Raw genomic sequence first — 24,927 nt, forward strand, 5'->3', positions numbered from 1 at the left:
CTATCCTCACTGCTTGGCTCCCAGCCCTCCTCCCTCCTCAAAGCCAGCTTTCTCATGACATCACTCTGACTCTGACTCTGTGTCTGTCTCTTCCCTTTGTAAGGAGCCTTGAGATTATACTGCATGCCCTCCCCCAGATCATTCAGGATAATCTTATTTTAAAATCGGTTGATCAGCAAACTTAATTCCATCTGCAACCATAATCCCCTCCTTGCCGTGTAACATAACATACGTGTTCTAGACATTAGGAGATAAACATTTTGGGGGGCAAACTATTCTATTTACCATGGGCAGATTTGGATTTTATAAGGTAAGGTCTGAAATTCATCAAAAGCCCTATTTAAGAATATGGCAGGGCTGCTGTTCTGGCCACAGGAGGGGAGAACCCACAAATTTACAATATAAAATTAGAAACTAAAGCACATACTTAAATATAATGAGGAAAATATGACGCAAAACACAGACTTTATGAAAGGCAAACTGCATAAATATATTCCATCTAACACAACTAATTTTATCCTCATTTGTCTAATAACCCATCTAGCAAGCAGAATAGCTATGTAATAAAAATGCCTTATCAAAACTTTCATTTGTTTTGGTTAAATGAAAGATAAATAAGTAGCCCTGGATGGTTTGGCTCAGCAGTTAGAGCATCGGCCCACAGACCAAAGGGTCATGGGTTTGATTCCTGGTCAAGGGCATGTACCTGGGTTGCAGGATCGATCTCCGGCCCCAGTTGGGGTTGTGCAGGAGGCAACCAAGTGATGTGTCTCTCTCTCCCTCCCTCCCTCTCTTCCACTCTGTCTAATACTCAATGGAAAAATATCCTCAGGTGAGGATTAACAAAAATAAATAAATAGGTAGAATGCTTAACAAAATTATGTCTTCCAAGTTTGGTTTCTAACCAACTCTTTGTTCATTTTTATCGATGTTCTTTTTCCACTAGGTACATTGTCCAATTCCTTTTGTTCTGAGAGATGTGGCACAAGGAGTGTGGAATTGGGGGCCAGAGGCCTGTGATCAAGTCCTTACTTATTGAGCATCTAGCATGTGCTAGACTCAGAGGATACAGTAATAAGCAGGGTAGATGTGGTGCTTGCCCTTGTGGATCGTACAACATAACAAAAGACAGACACGTGAAAGCCATCTCAAGTACACTACGTATTATGAAAGGTGTAGAGCCCTGTGACCGTCCTACATGGACTGGTGGCAGTGAGGTTTACTCCAGGACCTGAGAAATGAGACAGTGATATAGGCAGAGGGGAACCGTGCAGGGGAAGGACAAGATTTCAGGCAAAAGAAATATTATGGACAAAGACCTGTCATGGGAAAGCTGGTACTGATTCTGAGAGGTGAAAGAATGCTCTAGTGCGTGGAGAAAGGAGAGAGCAGGGTAAGGACATTCTTGAGGGCAGGTTGGGACCAAGTCCACTGGGGCCTTATGACTATACCTGAGAGTTTGGGTTCATCGTAACTGCAGCGGAATACCATTGAAGAGTTTTGAAGAAATATGTGCAAAGATCTGATTAGCAGATTTAAAGCATTTCCTGTTTGTTTTGGAGCATGGTGCTCGGGGTGGGGGAGGCAAGAGTAGATGCAAGGAAATTAGAATGAAGAGAAGTATTTGGAGTTGAAGCATGAAGACTTGAGTTACTAACTACCTTTTCCTCTTCAAAAGGATTCTGGTATGTATGCGTTTTCATTGATAACGACTCTTTTTAAAAAAAAAAAAAATTATTCATTAAGCCTATTTAAAACATACACACACAAAAATAGAAAGCACACCTTGGTTGGTTGCTTTTATGCTGAGAGATGCATTTTTATTCAGTTTCTTTGACCAGGTGCTTGCATTTTATTTCTAATTGTATAATGAACATAGTTGCCCTGAATACAGAGATTTCGGGCATCAACCAACTGGGTAAGGAGATAATTAGACGGTTAGAAATTTTCTTCTGAAATCGTGCCAGGCTTTCTTTAGCTGAATTTATAGGTTATCTCATTTAGTACTTGTGTTGGATGGGAGAGGAGAGGAACTCACCACATACAGCCTTCCATTCTTGTGGGCTTAGCTCATTTTAAGACCTTTCCTGATCACCAGCTTCCAGGGAGCATTCCTTGTCTTTTGCCAGTCTGCTGGCATTAACTCTGCATTCCAGGCATTTCCTTCTTCCTGTTCAAGCCTGGCCAGAGGCCAAGCCCCCTCCCCTACTCCTGTTGATATAACTCTATTCTGGTTCCCCTACTTTTCTGCCTTAAGGTTGGCAGTGGCATGGTTTCTGGTGTGTGTGTGTGTGTGTGTGTGTGTGTGTGTGTGTGTGTGTGTGTGGTTTTATGTTATCTTCAACTTTGTCACACCCTAGTGCCCCTTCTGATATAGTTTCTATCTCTGTTTGCTACATGAAACACATCATTGGGATACATTTCTCTGTTGATGGAGGTATAACTGTACCTTTAAGAGCAGTGAAAATGGATAGCCATACAGGAGTGTTTACTCGGTAGAGAATGGATATCTGAAGGAGGCTCCACTGTGTGTGCACTTCACCCATGCTATCTGTGGAAAGTTTGTCTTTTATAGTTTACATCATGTAAAACTTATGTCATTCTAACCTTTATGAAATACTAATCATTTGACTAAGAAAAATTTTCCACAATTCTCAAATATTGGCTAAACCATGTAGCTGTCCATCCATGTAAAATAGAGTAAGCATCTCTGTGGCAGCTGTGCTGGTTGGGCCTCCCTAAGAGCAGACTGACTGGTGGTTTATTTGAAAGCTAATCCCAGGGAAGCACCAATATTGCAGGATTGCAAGGAAGCAAGACAGGGAAAGAAAGTCACTATAAGGTGTGTTACATAATAGCTCAATACTCTGGGCAATTGGGACTTGATCCCACTGGGGTCCGATGGGAGACAGTATAGAGGTATTGCTCCTGAAAGTGAAGACACTGTAGCATTTATCCCGCAACTCCCACTTGTCATTGGCTAGGACTGCTTCCAGGGTCCTTACCTTCATGGCACTTCATGCCTCTCTTCCTTGTGTGCCCAGCAGTTGGAAAGAGCCCTCAGCAGAGAGTTAGTTGCAGGTGCCCACAATGAGACACCATCCTTGCAGAGAGAAACGGTGAGTGCCAATGAGATGTGGGCAGGGTACCAACAGCACCTGCTACCGTAGCCTTCTACAGGGTCTCCACTGAGAGTTGTGCAGATAGGGCTGTACACAAAGGCGCCCAGCTAGAGGGGGTCGCTACAGCACCACCCCAGTTAAAGATGAACAACTGTGAGGTTATTTCCACTTTCCTAATCTGTCCAATGTATTTGCTTGTGGAACCCATCCTCCTTTTGTTGCATCCACTTTCTGTGCCTTCTATTCCCTGTTGGGGCCCTCTGGCAGGACTTTACTCTTAAGAAGATATTCTGTCTTTGTCCAGGGCATTGCACAGAGATGTGGCTGCTGGCCTATGGCAGAGCCCTCCCCATCCACTCTGTGATGCATAGGAAGCTTTCAATAATGTTAGTGACCATCCATTTCCAAACCCAACTAATTAGTTTTCTATATATGTTTACTTTTTGTCTGTCACATAGAACACATCTTATTAAAGAGATTCTCTACTCTGATACATTAAATTGTTAACAACTTCAGATGACTTCATATGATCCTTCAAGGGCAATTGCATGTTATTCCAGGGATGGAGTTCTCATGGCGGGATTTCAGGCGTCACAAGTGGGGTATGACTCCAACACCCTTCTTAAGGACATCCAAAAGAATAAAATGAATGGCTTGAAAGGCTGACCATGTGCCATTTTGTATTTGAAAGTTTTATTATTATCTTGTATCTTTTCATCACTCTGGCTCCAAATTAACTTGCTTCGGTTGTGCCAACAAAGGTTACTCCATAATACACACATGTCTCCTTGCACAAGAAACCCAGATAAATAAATACCTCAAGTTCCTGAGGTGGATACATTGTTTACCAAAGCACCGCTAGGGTAAAACTTTTGAGTTACACGGGCTCCCATTCCTTGCCATTTCAATTTTAATGTCAGTCTAATTGGAACTCCAAAATATAACTTGTTGCTGTTCTAAGGCAGGTTTAGTTTAATTTAACTTGTGTTTAACTTGCTCTGCTCCTTAAATATGTACTTATTGTATAACGTATCATCCAAACTGGAATATCTTTGAGAATAAAAAGGAGACACTTAATAATATGCTCAAATAACAGGCATACACCAGGAAGTGTATCACCCTGCTGCCTTTTACCTCTTCATGCTCTTGACCACTGGAGGGAAGAACAGGGAAAGCAGGACACCCACTCAGTCCTCAGTGCCTTTGGAAGTAAGGGGAGGAACCCCAGAAAATAACACTCTCATGGCAAATGGTTCTGTCGCTGCCATTTTCCCTTCCGCAAAGTGGTGTGTCATTCAAAGAGCTTAACAAGTACGCAGGTTTCTGAGTCCATGGGTCTTAGTTGGAATTTGCTTTTTTTCTGGGGGGAGGGGGTTGTTTTTGCTGGTGGTGACAGTTTTACCACATGCTGGCTGCTACTTTCCTCTCGAGCTCCAGTCCTTATACTTGTAAAATGTAGCAACACCAATACCCATAAAATATGATGAGGGTTAATGGAAACATTGAAGCACTGAGCACAGGGCTTGACACGTAAAAGGTGTTCAGCAAAAGCTGGAGCCTTTTCCTATGCAGGCAGGAGGGTGGGGTGTGAGGGGTGCTGGGGAGCAGCCAACAACAATGAACATAGAATCTAATAAAGTAAGCAACATATTTTTTTTTTTTTCATTTCATTTAAGTGGCTTCATTATGTAGAGTATTTAAAATTGTGTCACTATGTAGCAGTTTTCCAATTGTGGCTATGTAGCAGTTTTTCAAATGTATAAGATGATACATGGCAAATTACTGAGTGATTTTTTTTCTCTTCATGCTCTTATAATAAAATACGGGGAAAAATCACTCTTGACAGAAGTAATTTAATAGTGTGTGTATGTGTGAGAAAGAGAGGAGGGAGGAAGAGGGAGAAGGAGATAGAGATGTATGGGGGCAGGAGAGAGAGAGAGGGAGGGAGGGAGGGAGAGAGAGAGAGAGAGAGAGAGAGAGAGAGAGAGAGAAGACTTCTCAGAGAGCTCCCTCTGATATTCCTCCCAGAGGCAGCACAAGTTACTTAAACCAGGTCAAAGCTGCTTCGGTTTTCAGTCTTCCCCTGAGAACAACTTATTGCTGGTTCTTAATTTTTTCAAGATAAACAAGGTAAGCCTATGTTACATGTCTGAATTTACTAAGTCCTAACAGGAGTCTGTTAGCTAATTTAGAACTTTTCATAAAACTAAAACCAAAAAGCCTAATTTCTTTGTTTGTCTGAAGCTTTCAATGATGTGTTAACAGTTTTCAAACGGAGGTCGTGTTATGCTTGAGATGACTAATAACTGAATGAAAAGTGAAAATTGTCATGCAGTATTATAGAAGGATGTTGCTACTCTAAGTGTATTTATAAAATTACAATGTCTAAATACGGATTCACTTTAAACCTGTACTTACAGAATTTTAATGCTGACTTTGAGATTGAGCAGTGCTTCAACTCATTACCAAAACACATATCACAGTTATATTTTTCTTTAAAACCACCTCATTCATGTTTAAAACTATTTCAGCTCTGTTGTATACCATATAGCCCTTTCACACTCAAAGAGATGCAAATATTTATATGGACATTAATTTTGGAAATTCAGAAGTATATTGACTTTGCATTTTGAAATTATAAATCATGTTTTCTATTTGGGCTCCAAATATTTTCCTTTTGTTATGTTCAGGCAAGGATCACAACAGTAATATTTTTCTGTGAGTACCTTATGATGACTCATATTGACTGTGTTATTTAAGATAGTTTATACTTTTTTCCTAAGAATACCTGTTTATGAAGACCTTTCTTAGCAGTATTTCAAAGTAAATTCTCAAGTAAGGACTAAGTTTTAATTATCTTTTGATCAGAAAAATAACATACATGTTAAGAATGTAAAGAAATTTCAAAAATTAGATTTACTTTTTGCTTTCAGGTAAATGAGGAGGAGAAGTGTCATCTGGTAATTTTTTTTCTTAATTCTTTTTCTTATTCACTTGTGCTGATGTCAACAAACAGTCTGGCTGAAATTGCAGGTGTTGTCATCACAAGAGAGTGCAAGAGCCATTCTGAGAACGCTTTGGGAAAGGACAGTCTTACAGATATTCAGCAACTCCAAAGACTATGCATGTAATCTATGTGCTTAGATAAAACAAGATTTATCAGAAACTTCCTTTCTTCATTCTAAAAAACAAACAAAACAAAAAAGAACTCTAAATCAAAATCTGGTGGAGGACATTTGAAGCTTCTGCGTGCATTATCAAAGAAGAGTCTTCCACATCTTACTCATGGGTTTTATTTTACATGTTTAGATTATATTCTGAGTAATACTTGCATGGACTTAATTTCTAATTTTACTTTCAATTAATACGTAATGGTTAACTTCAGAAACGGCGTATCCATGGACAGAAGGCATAAACACTCATGGAATGGCCGCAATGCACTTGTGATTTATATCTCTCCCTCCCCTAGTTCCTACCTAGTTTAAGTAAGTTGTCTTGGAAGGAATCTTAACATCTGTTTGGTTTTATGCCATCATGTGAGCCAACTGAGTGAAATGTCCTCTTGCTTCTGACCTGTGCTTATTATTAATGGGCAGCAAGAAATTGTTTTCCTATCAAAGTAAAAAGTTTATATTTCCCTCTCCCACTTTAAAGTTGGTATAAAATCAACAGTATGGAATCAGTGTGGTCTGAGATTTTTTTTTTACCTGATTGCACAATTAATAGAAACCACTTTGGGCTTCCATGAAGATGTATATATAGTTAATGCTCTAAGGATTAGTACTGAGTCTGTCAGCAACTCACCCAATAAACATTTGCTGAGCCCCCCACTCTTTTCAGAATCCTCGACAGGAGACGTAAAAACAAATATTCAGATGAAAGGTCACACATATATGACATGTTTTATTAAAGGTCTATCACAGAAGGCTAAGTGTTTTCATAGAGCATTCCATAGTCAATTACCAATTTGCTTATAGGGAAATAATGTAGGAGTTTAGAGAGCAAAATCATGCAGCTTAGTCTGGTCAGACTAGATTGTAAGGAGAGATGCTTTGAGGTGGTCTTACAGGACTGGGAGGGAAAAGACAGGAAGCACACCTGAAGCAGGTGGGGTGGTACAGGGAAGAGCTTGGAGGCAGACAGTGTCAGCTCATGAAGAGGGAACAGGACGTGACCAGTGTGGCTGGAGCAGAAGATTGCTGTCAGGGAGGAGAGAGGGGTAGACATGGCAGAATCAGTGGGAGTAAAATGTGGGAGCACTGTAAGAACCTTGCTGGGCTGTGGGAGAGCCTGTGAGAAAGGAGCCGACCCACACCTTTATGAAAATGAACCTGTTGTGGTTGTAAAATTCAATCAGAATGACAAGAATCTACAAATGGGCAGACCAATTGAAACAAGAAGGAATGAATGGGGAGAGGAGCTAAGGCAGTAAATATAACAATGGTGACCATGTTTGATAATGGGAAAATTGAAGTTCCCTTAACAGAAATGGGAAATCTGTAGAGAAGACCAGTGGGTTTGTAACCCTCTGCCAGTCAGGGTTCAACCAGAGAAGCAGAATCTGTGGGAGATACATCCTAAGAGATGTATGACAAGGAACTAAGTGATTGTGGGGGCTGGCTGGGCATGTCTGAAATCTACAGAGGCTGCAGCTCTCGGACACTGGCCGAAGCTGCAGACCACTCCTTCAGGGAAACCTCCCTTCTGCTCTTAGAGCCTTTCAGCTGATGGAGCCAGGCCATCTAGATGATCTGAAACAGTCTCCCTTATTTAAAGTCAACTGGTTATGGATTCTAATCACACCTACAAAATACCTTCATAGCAGTACCTAGATCCGTATTTGATAGAATAACTGGAAACTAGCCTAGTCAAGTTAACACGCCATAAAACCACCAAAAAACTCCAACGTGCTATAAAAGCCAAGGTGCTGCTAGGAATTCTTACATGAAAATGACCAGTGTCATAGTAGAAATTCAGAATTGAAACTCAGTAAAGTTAGTGTTCTGGGAGATACCAGATCAATGGGAGTTATCCACAGAGGGAACAGCCATAGCAGTCACGAGAGTTAGGTAGATCCTCAGAGAGGATCATTAAAAATGAATTCTGAGAGGAACATTTTTAAGAGGCAAAATAAAGAAAAGTTAACTAAGAGATAAAAGGATTAAAGGGCTAAGGGAACCCTTGGGTGTACCACTCTCTGCAGTCCTTTCTCACTACTTTCCCAAGATGTCCAAGGGGCAGGAACCTGGCTGTGGGCCCTGCTTTCCTCCTGGATCCAGGGATTCCAACAGAATTTGCACCGTACAAAAGCCAGTGGTTTTTATAGGGAATTTTGAAAGTATAATTTAAATGAGAGTACAGGAGTTGCAGATATGAAGAATGAGAACTACATTGAGGATAGTCAGAAATGAGAGCCACAGCTCTTCCGACTACTGAATAGAGAGGCCTTCTGGGGACCTTTGCCCCAAAGTCCTGAATGTTCTTTCCCTTCCTCATCTGTTTAGCAAATTTTTATTTATCCTTCCAGGTGCATCTCTAGTATCTTCTCCTCTGTGGGAAGGTCCTTAACTCACCCAACAGAGATGTCAGCTTCATCCTGTGTCCCATCACTCACCGGGGCATATTTTACACTTCTTACCCCGCTGAAATAGAATTGCTTACGTGGTTCCCTCTCCCACCAGGCTGTAAGCTCCTTTCAATGCTGAATCCACTGGTAACAACACTGTGTAAGTGTTTAATGTATATTTGGGAAAGGAAGGCTGGATATGTATGTCTGTATACGAGAAAACAATGTGTAGAAGACAGACCAATATATGTTTATAAAGAGTTCATGTAAGCAGAAAAATTTTAAGTTCTGGGGTTTTAAAAGAATTTAAGAGAATAGGTGGAAAAGAAGAGAAGGGGGAGTTTAGGGTAAGACTTCTGTGCAGGAGGAGGAGGGAGACCACTGCCCTGATACCATTACAGAGGAGGAGAGGTCTGTGCACATAGGGACCGAGTTGCAAGAATGGGAGAAGTCTGTCTTCCCAGGAGAACAGAAGACAAATGGATCTGAGGTCAATTAAAGGGTGCTTCCTCCTAAGAAGAGAAGATTTTCCTTAATGAGAAAAACCTGAAAATTTTAAACTATATTTCTTAATTTAACCTTCATCTAAAGCATTTAAAGTGCTGTAACAATGAAAGCATTGTTTCTTTCCTTGTTTGCACAGGCGTGTGTGTGTGTGTGTGTGTGTGTGTGTGTGACTGAAGGTCTATGATGAGTAGTTCTTATACTAATTTGTTTAATTGACATTTCACCTCTGTGTTTCTCCCAGCATTATGCTAGCCTACTGTTGATTACAAATGCTGGTAAGTCAAAATATGCTTCCCTCAGCAAATACTAGTGGGATTTGTGAATATACTTATTATAACTGTGGGTTGCAAGAAAGCCAGAATATCATCAACATTATATTGTATTTTGTCCTTGAGAGGAAAGTATAAGGGGCAAAGAGAAGCATTTCATTCCACAATTGAGATTGCTGGTATATATTTTCATGGTATTTAACTTTTACAGTTAGACATTGTCTCCCCTCAGAATTATTTAATGTATTCCTGAGATCATTCTTTTCCTTTATGCCTTCTAGAGTTCCATCTTTTAAATTTTTAAATGTGTTTTCTTCGCCTTTAACTTAGCAAATAGTAGATAGGGAGTTCAAATCCATAGAAATGTTCTTTTTGTTTGATCGATTTAGAACTTGGCTGATTATTATCTTTCAAAAATATAAATTTATTTTGTAGAGACATACAGCTGAATTGAACTTACCAAGAATTTAGGGTACCAGGGACATACAGTACTGTTCTCCTATTGTACTTTCTTAGGGGAACTTTCAAGAGGCATTTTTGAGAGCCTTTTACTGTAGTACTTCAGAATTTGATTTGCAAACAAATTTTTCCTGTCTTTAAGGAGAACTCAGGAACAAAGAGTTGTTTCTTTGAACTGTGTCCAATCTGCCGTGACTGGATTCCCATTCATTCCGAAGACGCTGTATTTGGCTGCATCCAGATTCCTCCACCTATTACATAACAATTCATTGTAGCAGAGAGATGCTCAAGTCATTGGGGTTGGACTTGGCCTGTTACAGTGTACACAAATGGAGTGCGGAAATGTGTGTTATTTCCAAAACAATCTTAGGTATAAAGGACACTGTCTACCCACTGCTTTACTGCTTTCATGATGAGACCTTTTTTTTTTCCTGAGCAGAGATTCAGGCTTTACTCTTCAGTATTGCATTAAGGATCTGTGTGACCGCAAGTCAAGGATCTGACCTCACTGCACCTGAGTTCTTTAAGCAAAGAGTTAGGATGAGATCACTTTATTTTTAAGTTCTGGTGCCGAGTTTCAGATTTATTCTATTCTAAAATGGATCAGTTTCATCCACCTATCTTATACATTTCAGGATTTCAGCTCAGTGCTTAGCTTTGTATTCTTTCAATCCTTCTTTGATGTGGATTGGAAGTAAATATTGCCAAAGTAGGATTAGCTTACTGCTTCAATATTGCATAAGCCTCCAAATATATTAAGTAAACTAGTTGATATTCATATAAATTTACTTCTGCTCTAATGAAAAAGTTTCAGGTTTGTATAGCTTATATCATAGTGTTCTCCTTCTGGAAAAGAGTTTTAAACTCTACAGTCTTGGCCGTGTTCATTTGTTCCCTCTTGTCAAAGTGTGATATCTTAGTCTTTTCAGGCTATCACAAGTTGGCTTATAAACAACAGAAATGTATTTCTCACAGTCCTGGAGGCTGGGACGTCCGAGACCAAGGAGCAGCACAGTCAGGCTCTGGTAAGGACCTGCTTCCTGGGTTAGAGAGGGCCATCCCTTTGCTGGAACCCCACACGTGCAAGGAGCACGCAGGCTGCCTGGGCTGTCTTTATAAGGCCACTGATCCCATTCATGAAAGCTTCACAAACCCCATGACTTAATCACCTCTCCAAAACCCCACTTCCAAATACCGTCCCATTGAGTGTTGGGTTTCAAACGTGAATGCGGGGTTGGGAGAGGGCACAGACATTCAGTCTATAGAACGTAGCTAAATCAGAATCAAACATTTTTGTGTGGTTAACACCATGTGTTTCTCCTAACTCCTCAGACTATTAGGACTGCCATTGTTTTACAGTCCGTTTAGTCAGGACAGTGCCTTAAGAGGAATAAGCAACATCTGAAAAATGAGAGACAGATAGTAATTGACTTTACTAAGGATGTCAAATTATCAATAATATGCACATTATTCCTATCTGCCATTTGTTGACACAATCACCCTACTAAAGCTTAGACACCTGCTTAGGCACATTCATCGGTTGCCCAAATGGTGTGCTTGACGTAGTTTAGTCAATTCCTTGTATTCCCCTAAATCTAGATAATGCAGGTCTGGAGTTTGGTACACCTTGCTCTACAGATGTCCCTTCACCAGCATAGATTTTAGGCTTTTAAGATATTATGTATTTCAAGTTCTTGTTTGCCCAATTTTCTAAAGTTGGAAGGTGAAAATTAAAGACCCCAAATTTTTAATATTCTGTTTTACTAGTACCAAACATTTTTTCTTTATATTCTAAGGGTTTTTTTCTTCTTCTTCTTTTGCTCTTTGGCTGTGCAACCTTATGCGTTGTTATTTAACACTTATTCTAACCACAGTCAGTAGAGAAGCAACCAGCCAGCAGTTTCTCAAATCTCTCAAGCACACAAGCCAGATCAGATTAACCCTTTTGTATATATGTGATGGTTTTGCCAGTCACAGAATCAATCTTCACTTGCCACACACAGCCAACCTCCACGTTACTCCCGAGACCTGTGTGGCCTTGCTGGGATGACCGTTCACTTAGCCCTGCTGCTGCTTGTTATGCGCATGCTCTGAAGGGTGGTTTGACCTCAGAGCCAGCCTGAAACACAGTAGTCCAAGCATTTTGCTCTACATGGACCAACTAGTCAAAATCCCGCTGTGCTGCTGGCCACCCTCACTCCTGTGGTCTTTTTGTGCCGCAAGAAAATTGATCTCTCTCTTCCTCTCCTCAATCTCCTAATTCATTCTCCCCTCTCCACTCCAAATCTGCAAAACTTCTCCTGAATTTGCTAACTTAATTTCTTCAGTGCCTACCAGCTAATCCCACCTTTTCCCTCCTCTTAAACCATAAATCACCTTTCACACTCAGTGAATAGATACAACTTAAAGAACTTGTTAATTCCAATCCTCTAGACTAGGTATTTCAACTAGGTTTTAGAAGAAATTAAACTGATGACCTAACCTGCACCAACCAGATGAAGTTGGTAATCAGAAATCCAAAAAAATCTTCAATTACAGTCTAGCAAACTCACGTGAAACATTTCCCGATGATATCTTGGGAGAGTATAGTCACCTTGAGTAGTTCTTTCTTTTTCACAGTTAGTTCTGCTTCCTCACACAGAACCTCCTAAGGTTGTATCAGGTCTCTAGAGGCCGTGGGGCAAGGTTTGGGCAGGATGGGCCATTGAGTGTGGGTCGTGTTGTAACTGAGGTGCCGCCTGTATGGGAGTTCTTTTCCTGCTAATGACTCCCCAGAGTTTGCTGGTGACTATGTTTACAGTCTTTGCCTACGGAATTTAAGTATCCCAGCTGCCAATAAAGTTCTGGGTGTCCTTATTGATAAAATGGAAGCTGGATTATTTATTTTACTACTACCAGTAATAAGAATATCTCTCTGACCACCAATATTTCTTGCCTCTTAATTTTACAAATGCAAGAGAAAAGAGATAGCTCTTAGTACCTCTGAATTTACTTTCTCATTCTCCTGGACATTCTAGAGTTTAAAAAATACAATTTTATCATTTTAAACAGGCTGATCTCTGCACTGCAGTTTTCTTTGGAGTCTTTGCTTAAATCAAATCTTAGTAAATAATGCTTTCACTAATAAATATCCCTAGGCAAATACCCAGTTATGTAAGGATCGTAAACCAGACAGGACAGTGTGTCCTAGCACATCTTTTTTTTTTTTTTTTTTTATCCTCATCCGAGGACAGTATTCCATTTTTTGTTCAGATAGAGTGGGAGAGGGAGGGAGAGAGAGAGAAACATCGACGCGAAAGGGACACATCAAGTGGCCGCCACCTGCACAACCCAACCAGGGCCGGGGACAAACTGCAACCGAGGTATGTTCCCCCACCGGGAACCGAACCCGGGTCTCTCCGGACTGCAGGCCGACGCTCCAACCGCTGAGCCAAACCGGCCAGGGCTGCTAGCACATCTTGTCCTGTCCTGTGAAGTGCCCGTCTGCTACACCGACCCTCCTTCTCTGCCGCCCCTGCCACCCTGCCCGGTTTTCTTGTGGAATATTCTTTCTGGGTCTGCAGGCTTTGCCGTCCCGCAGTGCCGGTGCACAGATCATCAGTGGAGGGACAGAGAAGTGGGGATCGAGTCCTCAGAGGTAGGCACACTCAGGAGAACTGCTCTCCTAGGCAACCCCTCTTTCTTCTTGAAGTTTCCTGAAGTGAGGGGAGCAAAACTCTAGGAAAGAGAATGGGATTTTGTGACTCACACAGAACTCCCTTGGGTTTTTATCATCAAAATCCATCACAAAGTTTTCCAGAGCCTGACCAAAACTCCATACAAAAATACCCAACAGATTTCTTTTAGTGACAATTCTTCAAAAGGATCAAAATGAGGAATGTGTTGTATTATGAAGTGTGAGACAGTTTTATAAACGAGAGATTCTAGTCTTTCCCAAGTCCCTGATCAAGAAATGGAAGCCCACATACTGTTTGTCATTTAAAAGTTATAAGCCATGCTAACAAAATGCTAAATGAAAGGTTTTTAGTTTTCTACTTTGATAAAATATCTTTTTGTCAAAGTAATGACCAAGGAGTTCAAGTTTCAGTTTAAAATTCTGACAGCTCAGAGTTCTGTGCTTGAACTTGGGTACCCCCATCTCATACTGAGATTTGCTACTCACCCCCTTCTAGTCCCACCCCTGGGCTCTGTCCTGTGCCTCCAGGGGCCTTGCACACATGTTTGAGGCTGCCTGTACCCACTTGGACTTCAGGGTATGCATGTTCGTGTTGCTATCCATCCTCTAACCGGATCCCAGAAAAGCACACGGGCCAGCTCTGTATGTGGACTTGGACCACTGGGCAGGAAACTCTAGGATCTTGGAGGCTTAGTTCATAAGGGCTGACATGCGCTCTAGGCGGCCACATACTCCTGTTCTAGGGGGAAGGGAAGGCTGCGTGCTACCTGAAGGGGTGAGGCCATAAGGGCCAGGGCGGGGCCCCTAACGGCACAAGCAGAGCCTTTAAGGGCTGCACTGAGATGCACTTGTCACAGCGCCTTGTATATAATATGATCTTATTAACTGTCTATGTTCTTATTGACTGTCTGTATTAACACATTTTGTGATTCGATATTTTTCAATTTTTATTTTATATAAAGACCCTTTATACCCTTCCTGTTTGTTAGGAAATCGTGGCAAATCCTGGGAGGGAAACAAAAATTCCTCTTTATGTGAAGTTTTCCTTTAAGAGCGCGTCAAACCCATTTTATTCTGCCCTGAAGCATTTATATGGACAGTATTTATTTCTGCCTTTCGTGATTGGCTTGTAAGTTGTTCTCAGTTTATGCCTCCCTCCCGCCTGCATACAGACATGCACTACACACACCCTCTGTCTCCGCACTGTGGCCTGGGAGGCTCTAAGCCTGAAAACTGAGCAGATCCCTGCTCTGCTGCTGCTTAACGCTATACTGAGTCCCCTAAATCACAAGCTACCTAGTCGCCCCTCAGCACCCATTGCCTAGAGTGCCGGAGGCTGTGGCTTTGCATTGCAGTGTGGGCTGTCAGCTGTGACTAATTCTACATGACAAGTCTCTCTTACATCAGCTTTACACCTGTTTCAGTTTCTGTTGAGAACGGCCACCTGTCTCTTTATGTTGCCCTGTTGAGTCTCCTCAAAAGAATTCCCTATTGCCACATAGCTCATATTTCAAATCAGATCATTTCAATTTTGATTTATATCCATCTAATTTGTTTCAAAAACTGTGGCGAGAAGCACAAAGAACCTACTCTATTTTCTAGACTATAGAAAATAATCTAACTCATTTTTTTTTATTCTCTTATTGATTTCAGATAAAGAGGAAGGGAGAGGGAGAGAGAGAGAAACATCGATGAGAGAGAACATCAATTGGCCGCCTCCTGCATGCCCTCCACTAGGGATTGGGCCCACAACCTGGGCATGTGCCCTGACCAGGAATTGAACCGGCGACCTCCTGGTGCATAGGTCGATGCTCAACCAGTGAGCCACACCGGCTGGGCTCACTCATTTCCTTTGTGATCTCCAACTCTCATTTCTACCCATAATACCCAGTGCGGTGTAATCATCACCACGCCATACTAGGGAGCTTCATAATGCATTTTGCTTCAGAATATTAAACTACCGGGAAAGGACACCTCTGTTTATAGTACCCTGCAGGGCACCTTATACAGTCACAATATTTAGTGACCATCATTTACCGTTCAATTTCCCCCTCTAACCCTACATTCTCTGAGACTTCATAGGGAAGAAAATTGTCCATAAACTCTTTGTTAGAAGAGGAGCCTGTTCTTTTAAATATGGAACTACTGTAGAGAACCAATTTAACAACCCAAGTTTCTATCTAAAGATGAAGAATAGAGTACTCTTCACAAAACTAGTCTTTTATTGTTTTAATCCACACTGGGTTTTACTTAGAACACTATGTCCTATGATATAGGCTGCAGTAACAGGACACTCCTGGGTCTAGTGACCTAATTAACTGTCACATACTAGTCCAGGTGGACGGTCCAGTGGGGGCTGGTATAGTGGGTCCATCATGTCAGGGATCCAGGCTCTGCCAGCTTCCACAGTGTTCCCATCCTGAGACCCGAGTAGCAGCTGCAGCCCCAGCATCAGGGCCCCATTCCATGGAGAGGGGAGGGGAAAGGGAAATGTGGTCAGTCCTGCCCAGGAAGGATGGTGGAAGTTCTGTGCTGTTTCTAAGAGAAAGGGTAAGAATGGATACTGGGGGCAAGAGTAGTCTCGTGACATATTGCGACTTAATTATGCTCCATTCTGAATACTTGTTTGTTTGTCTTTTAATTAAATATGAGGCACAGAAAGATGTGCTTTGAGTGGAGCAAGGGGAATTAGCATCATTCAACTTGGAGATGTAATCTATGCAAAATACTTTGAGATCATATTATGTCAGAATAGATCACCTTACATAGGTGCTAGACACCGTGCTGGGTGCTTTCCAAGGATTGTCTCTTATAACTCAATCCTAAAATCGAGGTATTATCACCCACTCACTCCCTCATTTCATAGATGAGGAAAGTGAGGTGCACAGGGGCTCAGTCAGCTGCCTGCAGGCACAGAACTAGTAAGTGCTGGCGCTTGGAGCTGGTACTCAGTGCAGACATCTGGCCCCAGAGTGCCCCTCACCTGCTTCCTGTCCGTGCACCACACGGAGTATGAAGCTGCCACGGGAACTGGTAGGAGGAAAGATTCCCTAAAGAGTAATATCTTGAGTTTAAACAAATTTAAAAAAAAAACAAACAAACACGAAACATACAATAAAACATTTCCTTCTTTCTAGGTTTCAGCCTGAAGTATTGTTTCATTTTTACAATCAGGATGGAAAATTGTAAGGAGATAATCCAGGTTTATACTTAATAAATGAAATCCAGTTTCATCCAAAGTATTGATTTGAACAAGAAAAAAAGTAAAAAACAAAAACAAAAAAACAGATTTGATCTAAATGTGATATATTTATTATTTAGCATATAAATCTGAAGCCTCATTTTTTAATATCAAGAGTTTTTAATAAGTTACCTAGCTAAATTCCTGTAATATTTGAAAGCACCTTTTAATCAAGGTGACCTGAAACAAGTCCATCCTAGTATTTGAGGCTTAATCTCATCCTCAGGTCATATCATAGGTGTTTATTTATCTCCAGGTGCTTTAAATTACATTTAAATCATCACATTTATTAAATGAGAACATGACTTTAAAGTGTTAAAATAACAGTATCCACTCCCTAGATGTAATAGTTTGCCAGGACTGCCATAAAAAAATTTTTTTTTAAAGCTACAGACTTGACAGTTTGGCCAACAGAAATGTCATTCTCACAGTTCTAGAGGCTGGGAGACCAAGCTCAGGACCTGGGCAGGTTTGGTGTCCTCTGAGGTCTCTCTCCTTAGCTTGCACATGGCCACCGTCTTAGTGCCTCTCACCTGGTGGTCTGCGTGAACCAGTGTCCTGTAAGGACACCAGTCAGATGTTAGGGCTTCCCTTCGTAGCCTTATTTGAACTTAACCACCTCTTTAAAAGGCTCTATCTCCAAATATTTAGATTCTGAAGTACTGGGGGTTACAACGTCAGCCTATGAATTTGGTGGATCAAATTCAGCCCATAACACGGACATACTTGAAAACATTGAAGCTGTGAAATCAAACAATTTGCAGCACTGAGAATTTCAGCATTTGAATGTTCCCCTTTCCTCATTTGGCCAAAATAGGATGCAGTCCAGGTGGTATGTTTCACTGACCGTAAACCTCTTTTCCTAAATTATTTGGCAGTCTTGTTAAGTTTAACACGCAAATTATTTAAAAGAGCATCTTGAGCCCTGGCCTGTGTGCTCAATGGTTAGAGCATCAGCCCGCACACTAAAGTGCTGTGGCTTCGATTCCCCAGTCAAGAGCACATAACTGGGTAGCAGGTTTGATCCCAGGCCTTGGTCAGGGCAAGAGCGGGAGGAAATCAATCGATCTCTCTCTTTCTCTCTGTCCCTCTCTCCTCTTTCTCCTTCTCCCTCTCCCTCCCTCCCTTCCATTCTTTCTAAATATCAGTGGAAAAAAATATTCTTGTGTGAGGATTAACAAAAAACAAAACAAAAGAAATATGAAAGACCATCTTGAACTTGCTGTTGCTTACATTTGCACCAGCTGGGCAAGAGGGAAAATCAATGTCACATTAGCAAATGTTCTGCTGAAAAGATCAACTGTGGTTGAATGAACTGAGCAGGTATGACAGGCTTCTCACCAGAGAATGATTATTAGCCGCAGGGGGCTGGAAAATAAAGGTCGGTGTTCAGCACAGATGAACCCCTTTCCAAAGGTGCATCTTGTAGAGAACTTGCAGTTCGTGGTAGCCAAAGAAAACTTTTACCTCTTCTGGGTTATGGAAGAGGATAACTACATCACTGGAAAAGATTTGAAGTATTCTGAAAATATTATCAAGAAAATTTATCCCATCTATCTCACAAAAATTTTCTGAATGATACTGGTTTTGCTTCTTAACCACTATACTTCTTTCGTTATAAACCTTTCTGGCAAATGGGGAGAGGAAAGGGCCACGGTAGGCAGACCTGACGGCGTACAGGGTTGACCTGGGGAGTAAATGAGGGGAAACCATGAAAGTCAAAGAAGCATCCTGCAGTTGTCCAGAAATAACCTTTAGACCTGTGAAATTTTTATCAGTTGTACTTTTCTGGCTTGGCATGAGATCTATTCAAAAACCTTGGCACAATACAAAAGGGTCGTTTTTGTTTGTTTGTTTAAACAAACTGTAGCACAATTAGAACAGACTACCTAATAAAACATTCTGACTGCGTGGTTACCACAACACTAGAAGCATCTGACATCAACAAAGAACAGCCGGATATTTTCTCTTAAAGAATAACTATTAGAGATCTATGACAATGTTCCCGTATCAAATTATATGTACTTTAAATTACATACAACTTTATGTGGATAATATTGGTATTGGGAAGACCAAGACAATGAGATCATTAAGGATAGATTAGTAATAATACAAAATCCACCCAAAGTATACGTAATCATGCACCTTGGGAGCATCAGATGGAAACTCCTGTACGGTTCCTCCCTTGCTTCTCTAGCCGCCAAGTCTCACTGTCTGGACTGAACTCTGGTCATTCTGGGAATGTAGTTTCTCAAGGTGCCGTGCTGTTGATCATCTCGGGACCCTTACGCTGATGCTGCCTTGGCCTGTCATACAATCGCCCTTGACCAGCTATATACAGTTAAAATTCCCTTTGAAAGTCGCTTGAATCCCACCAGTGTCTCACTAAGTCTGATACTATTAACGTGACTATATTGCTGCTGCTTTGTTGGAACATGCCTGTCAAGCAGTTGGTTTGTTGTTTAGGAAGCCTGTTTTAGAAAGCATTGTGGACACCAGAGTCATGTTTAGGAACAGAAACAAAGCAAAGGAAGAGATTTCCATCCCTCACCTCCTGATCGCGTCAGGTCCTGTTCAGTTGGGGTACCGCCCACAGAGACTCACCCACTGGTGAAACCATCCTCCCTCTCCCCTTCTCTTTCTCCCTCCCTATTACTGAATTTACATACAATAAATACATATAAAATAAATCCTCGGTGTTGAGCTACACGGAGGCACAACTGAAGTTTCACTTTGTCTCTCCTACTGGGCCTGGGCCTGGTAGGCTCCGGGCCTCTTTCCTTTCCACACTCACTCACACAGCCCAGGGCCCAGAGCACCCAGAAAGTTTGTTGAATAGGTAAATAAAGGAATTAATGAACAAAGCATACTGTTAACCACAGCTTTTCTTTGTAAAAATAACTGAATGTTGTCACTGTACATATAAAAATGTTTGAATCGCTGATTCCAGTTGTTATTTTCAGGGTAACCAAAAGGTTGAACTTCCTCTATAGTTTTCCTTTGTGAGTTAATACGACTTTATTGCATTCATCTTTTGGACTCAAATTGTTTGGTCAACTAGGTGTTTTTTGTTTTGTTTCTTTTTTTTACTGATTTTTTTCAATTATATGATGGAATTGACTTTATTTGACATTAGAGACTGCTTTGATTCAAAGATGACTTATTAGACATTATCTACCTTTCCAACTAGTGATAGAACTAAAAAGGTGGTGTTTTTCCCTGTGCATTTCATATTCCATCTAATATCATACATCTTTAAAAAATAAACAACCTCCCCGAATCCTATGTGACTTTCCAAATGTTACCTCTCCATGACAACAAACCTTTTCAAAACAGTCACAGGCGTCGTCTCTACTTGCTGTCTCTCACGCTCCCTCCTGAGCGGCGATTCCTTCGGTCTGACTCGCTTCTCCTGAAACCAGCGATCTCCATGGAGTCGAGCACTGTCATCACTCTGTGTCTGTTCCTTACTAAAATTTGTAGTAATCGACAATTTTTTTTGACTTCTTGAAACACTTTATTCTTTTCATTTCTGCACCACGACACCTATCTGTCTTTCCCTGCATTTTAAACGGTCTCTGTACACATCTGAAGTCTTGATTTTCTTCTGAACCTCCAAATCCTAGGCTCTGTTCTGTTTACTCCTTTTATGTCTGTCTATACTTCCTCCCTATTATATTTAGTACCACAGTTTCTAATTTCATCTGCATGTCAGTATATCCTGTCTGTCTGTCTACTTACCTGTTTCTGGCACTGACCTCATGTTCTGAATCATGCATATTCCTTCTGCTTTACTCTTCACATGGCTGTTTAGAAGCACCTCACATGTCCCAAAGAGAACGCAGGTACTTGGTGCTTAATGAGTATTTATAGAATGAATAAGTCAGCAGGGTGTTTCTAAATATAACTCACATCTCCAAAGATGAAAAAACAATATAAATATGACACTTTGGAATGTTCTGTGAGAGAAAGTTCTTCCAAAGTCTGGGTAAAATATTGCCCCCAAATGTTATGGATTTTACTAAATTTTATGTGTTTGTGAGTATACGATACACTAGTTTTCTAATTATTTTGTTGTTGTTTTTTTTTGTATAATTCTTTTGTTGTTTTGGGACAAAGGTTTAAGTCAAAGGTTTCATGTCATAATTTGATATCAGAGTTTATGTCTTTATCAGGTTAATGATTCTTCAAATGGATGTAAATAATTATTAAATAATGGTGGTATTGTTAATAAGCATAATAGCATTTTCTAAAATTTAATGGTTTAACGCATTATATCAATATTAAAAGTGATATATGCATGTAACAGATTTATGCTGTAGTCACAGCATATGCAGTGGAATAGTTGCAGTAATTATATACCTTTGTACTTGTATAGACTATATCTGATTTTTAACAAAGTTTCCAGATGAACTTGTAAGCCCAAATGAGGATGTATACGTGAAAATATCTGTGTAGCTAACCTGTTGTTCTGTTTGTAAGATAAATAAGATTAGATTTCGCGTTTCCCAAACTGTGATATAATGGAGATCCAGAAACTCAGGTTTCTAGTGCAGCTTCTGCTACTAACTACTGTGAAGCTGGGTCACTATGCTGGCTGGAGCGTATGCTCCCTTCGGGCAGGGTTTTGGTCTGTTGTGTCCACTACTGTGTCACCAGCATCTAGGACAGGCTGGGCCGAGGTAAGTGCTGAACAAATATCTGTGGCATGAATTATGCTTCGCCAAATTTACAGTTTCCACACCTACGAAACAGTGTTCCTTCCAGCCCTTCAGTCTAAATGAGGTGAGAGCCCTCATGAATTTAAGTGAGTCAGAGTCATAGCTGAAACTATGTATTCAGCTTGTACCTGGGCCTTTATAAGATTGTTCAGTCCATCAGAGCTCTTTGTATTGAATATTAACATGAATAAGACAGGAGCTAAATTGGTCCATGTTGGCCATCTTCAGAAGAACTAAAACAAAAAACTCTAAATTTAAAATATGTAATTCAAATTCACAAAATTAAGTATGAAAGGAAGTTTGATAACCCATCTCTCAAGGGATGTTTTTTTCAAACTGTGTAACATTTATATTTTGGAAGCTATGAAGGTTTAAAACTGCTCTAAGAATTTTGGGATACTCTGTAGAGATGCCTTTCTTCAAGAAAATTTGATATCCCAATTTAAAAAAACAAACTAATAGACTCTTCACTTTTAATTTTTTCTTCTTTTCATTAATTGAACAAATATCTAATGAATGACAGCCATGTGAAACCTGTGTTGGGAAATGCACAGAAATCAGGTCTTGACAACTTACCTCCACTCCCCTGGACTGCCAGGTGTTCACAGAGCCCTGGGTCCGTGGCAATAGAGCCTCTTGGCCAGAGTCAACATCAACATTGAAAAGACTGCAGAAGAAGCCTGGAGAACTGTGTGCTGCTAAAACAACAGCCCCTCCTGACCACCATTCCAGCCTCCCCACCGTAATCACCAGGGCGGATTCCTCTGCAGGGGTTACTTCCCTGTTCCCTGGGGCTTGTGGGCCCCCTCCATATCAATGTTTAATGAGACCCGGACCCCTACCCTGTCACTCTCTGTCCCCCTTATCCTGCCTAACTTTTTTTTTTTACACAGCATGTATTACCAGTGATATTATTTATTTGTTCATTGCCTTTCTTGTATACACACAGTGAAATGTAAGCTCCAGGATGTTAGGAAATTTGTCATTTATCAGTATATCTCCATCACCTAGAACAGTGTGTGACACACATTGGGCTTAATAAATATTTGTTAGATAAATGGATGGATGGATGGATGGATGGATGAATACATGAAAAACTGAAGGAATGCATACTCTGACCTGAATCTCCTTATGGCTGATCCTCTTAACTGTTTCTCCTCCAGTTTCTAACATCATCTCATCATTTAGATGTAAAGTTTGCCCACGTGTTTTCTAGCTGTGAACCTCAAAGAATTTTTGGTGTCCCACCCTGACTTTATTGCCTCATCTCCTGCCTTGTAAATATTTGTCACAATTCTTCTTGGCTTACATTGGTAATATACCCGTAGGGATTGCCCCTACCCCTCAAGTGGGATCTAGCAGTGTGTGTGCATGAATGACATGTTGCTCTACCATAGTGACTTCATAAAGGACCAACATCTAAGAAGGAGGTAATATATATATATATATATTAAACAGCACTGAGAATGGTCATAAGTGAAGTCCCCGCCTTTGATATGTGTACACATTCTACAATGACAAGTTAATGGGCAAGACAAAGACTGGAAAGGGGAAATGTAGAAAATTCCTGTGCCTTCCCTGGGTAAATGGGTACATCATATAAATGTTGGGAGGACTGCAAGTTGCTACAATGTTTATAAAGGACAATTTAGAAATAGCTATTAAAATTAAACAGATCCTTACTCTTTCACTAGCATTTCAACTTCTAGAAATGTATTCTATAAAAATTTTCCTAACAATTGAATACATCCCAAATGCTCATCAATAAATATGGGCTAAGTATGATACCACAAAATCACACAATGGAACAGTGCAATCATCAAAAAGAATAAACATGGACTTGTTTGTATTATATTAAATGGAATGAGAAAATTGCACATTAGTGTTTGTGGTGTGCTCCTGTTACCGAGGTTATACCACCGTTCTACGTACTGGGGACGACAGTCAGCCACATTCACATATCTGTCTCCTCGTAGGAATAAGTTCTAATGGGGGAAACGGACCACAAACAGATCACAGTTTAATGGCAGGTGCAGCAGTGCTATGAAGAATAGGAAGCCTGGCAAGGGGGTCAAGATTGATGTGGATTAGAGCAGAGACCTGAATAAAATGAGGGAGCAAGGCCAGAAAATCAGCAGGGAGCCAGGGAGGAAACGGCCTGAAGCACATGCAGGGAGTGAGCTAGAAAAGTCAGGGAAGGCCCGTGAGGCTGGACAGCAGGGGGCGGATGTGTGAGGGCTGGAAGGTGAGCTCTGAGAGGCAGCCCAGGTCTTAGGTGGCAAATCGGCCATGACAACAATTTTGGATTTTCTTTTAATTTGGATGACAAGTCATCACAAGATCTTGAGCAAGGAAGTATCATAATCAGATGTGTTTTTAAGGAATCACCATGGTTCTGTAGAGAGCATTCAGTATTGAGTCCACGCCACATTATCGATTATATATTTTATTAGACAATTTATGAAGGAGTTGCAGTGACCAAAAATCAGAGGAAAATGTGCAGTCTTTTGTATGGTTTATTTAACTGTGTTTTAGGCACCTGCGTCACAGAGGTTTTATGAAGATTGAAAAATGTGTATGCATATTCATATATATGTAGTTTATGTATGTAGTTTCGTATATGGAACATTTTTCATATATTATTAATGGATATCAAATGATACTCTATGAAAAATTGAAATAACACCAGAAATGCTTATAGAATGTATAGATGAAAAAGGCATGGCAGGTGTTAAAAGTATAATAGTTTGTCTAACCTTTTGCTATTTCTCTAGTCAAATAAACGTTTTAGACTTTCATGTCCATGCTGTGAACAGAGTGCTGGTTAACGCATTTCAAAGGGGCTCAAGGAAATTGCTCTGAAGTCGAAGGCCATGAGCGAGCCTTGAAGCCTTGGAATTAAGATAATGCCCATCCTGCCCACATAGGCAGCACACATGTCATCTTGAGTGAGATTATGTATGTTAGTGTGCTGCGGAAATCATTAAATAGAATACCGACGTTTCTGAGCACTGCTGTTACGTGGCAGTACCGAAACCGAGCCATCTTCCATGATTGTTTCCGAGGCCTCTGCTCCTCCAGGGCGTGGCCCACTCCTTGAGTCTGTGCCCACACAGCTGGAGCACTCCAGATCAGGTCATTCAGCATTCTCCTCCCACACCGCGGTTCAGGGCCAAACCCAGCTTTTCACTGAAGTCCCCAACTTCAGCAGCAGGAACACAATGCTCACTGAGATCCAGGCGGGCTCTGGGACTGGAGCAATGGTCTCTGTCCCCTGCTACCCCTCTTGGCCGACACACACTTTGGCAGAAAGATTTAATCAATCAGATTGTTCTCTTAGACACTATTTTTCTGAGTGAACTCGCA

General features: G+C 40.9%; 1 protein-coding gene across 1 annotated transcript in view; it reads left to right on the forward strand.

Annotated features, from left to right (window-relative positions):
- RIMS1 (regulating synaptic membrane exocytosis 1) overlaps positions 1 to 24,927 on the forward strand; it is a 428,918-nt gene that overhangs the window by 393,964 nt on the left and 10,027 nt on the right. The window lies entirely within an intron of this gene.

The sequence above is a fragment of the Molossus molossus genome, unplaced genomic scaffold (genome assembly GCF_014108415.1).
Source record: "Molossus molossus isolate mMolMol1 unplaced genomic scaffold, mMolMol1.p scaffold_m16_p_8, whole genome shotgun sequence".
Classification (NCBI taxonomy): domain Eukaryota; kingdom Metazoa; phylum Chordata; class Mammalia; order Chiroptera; family Molossidae; genus Molossus; species Molossus molossus.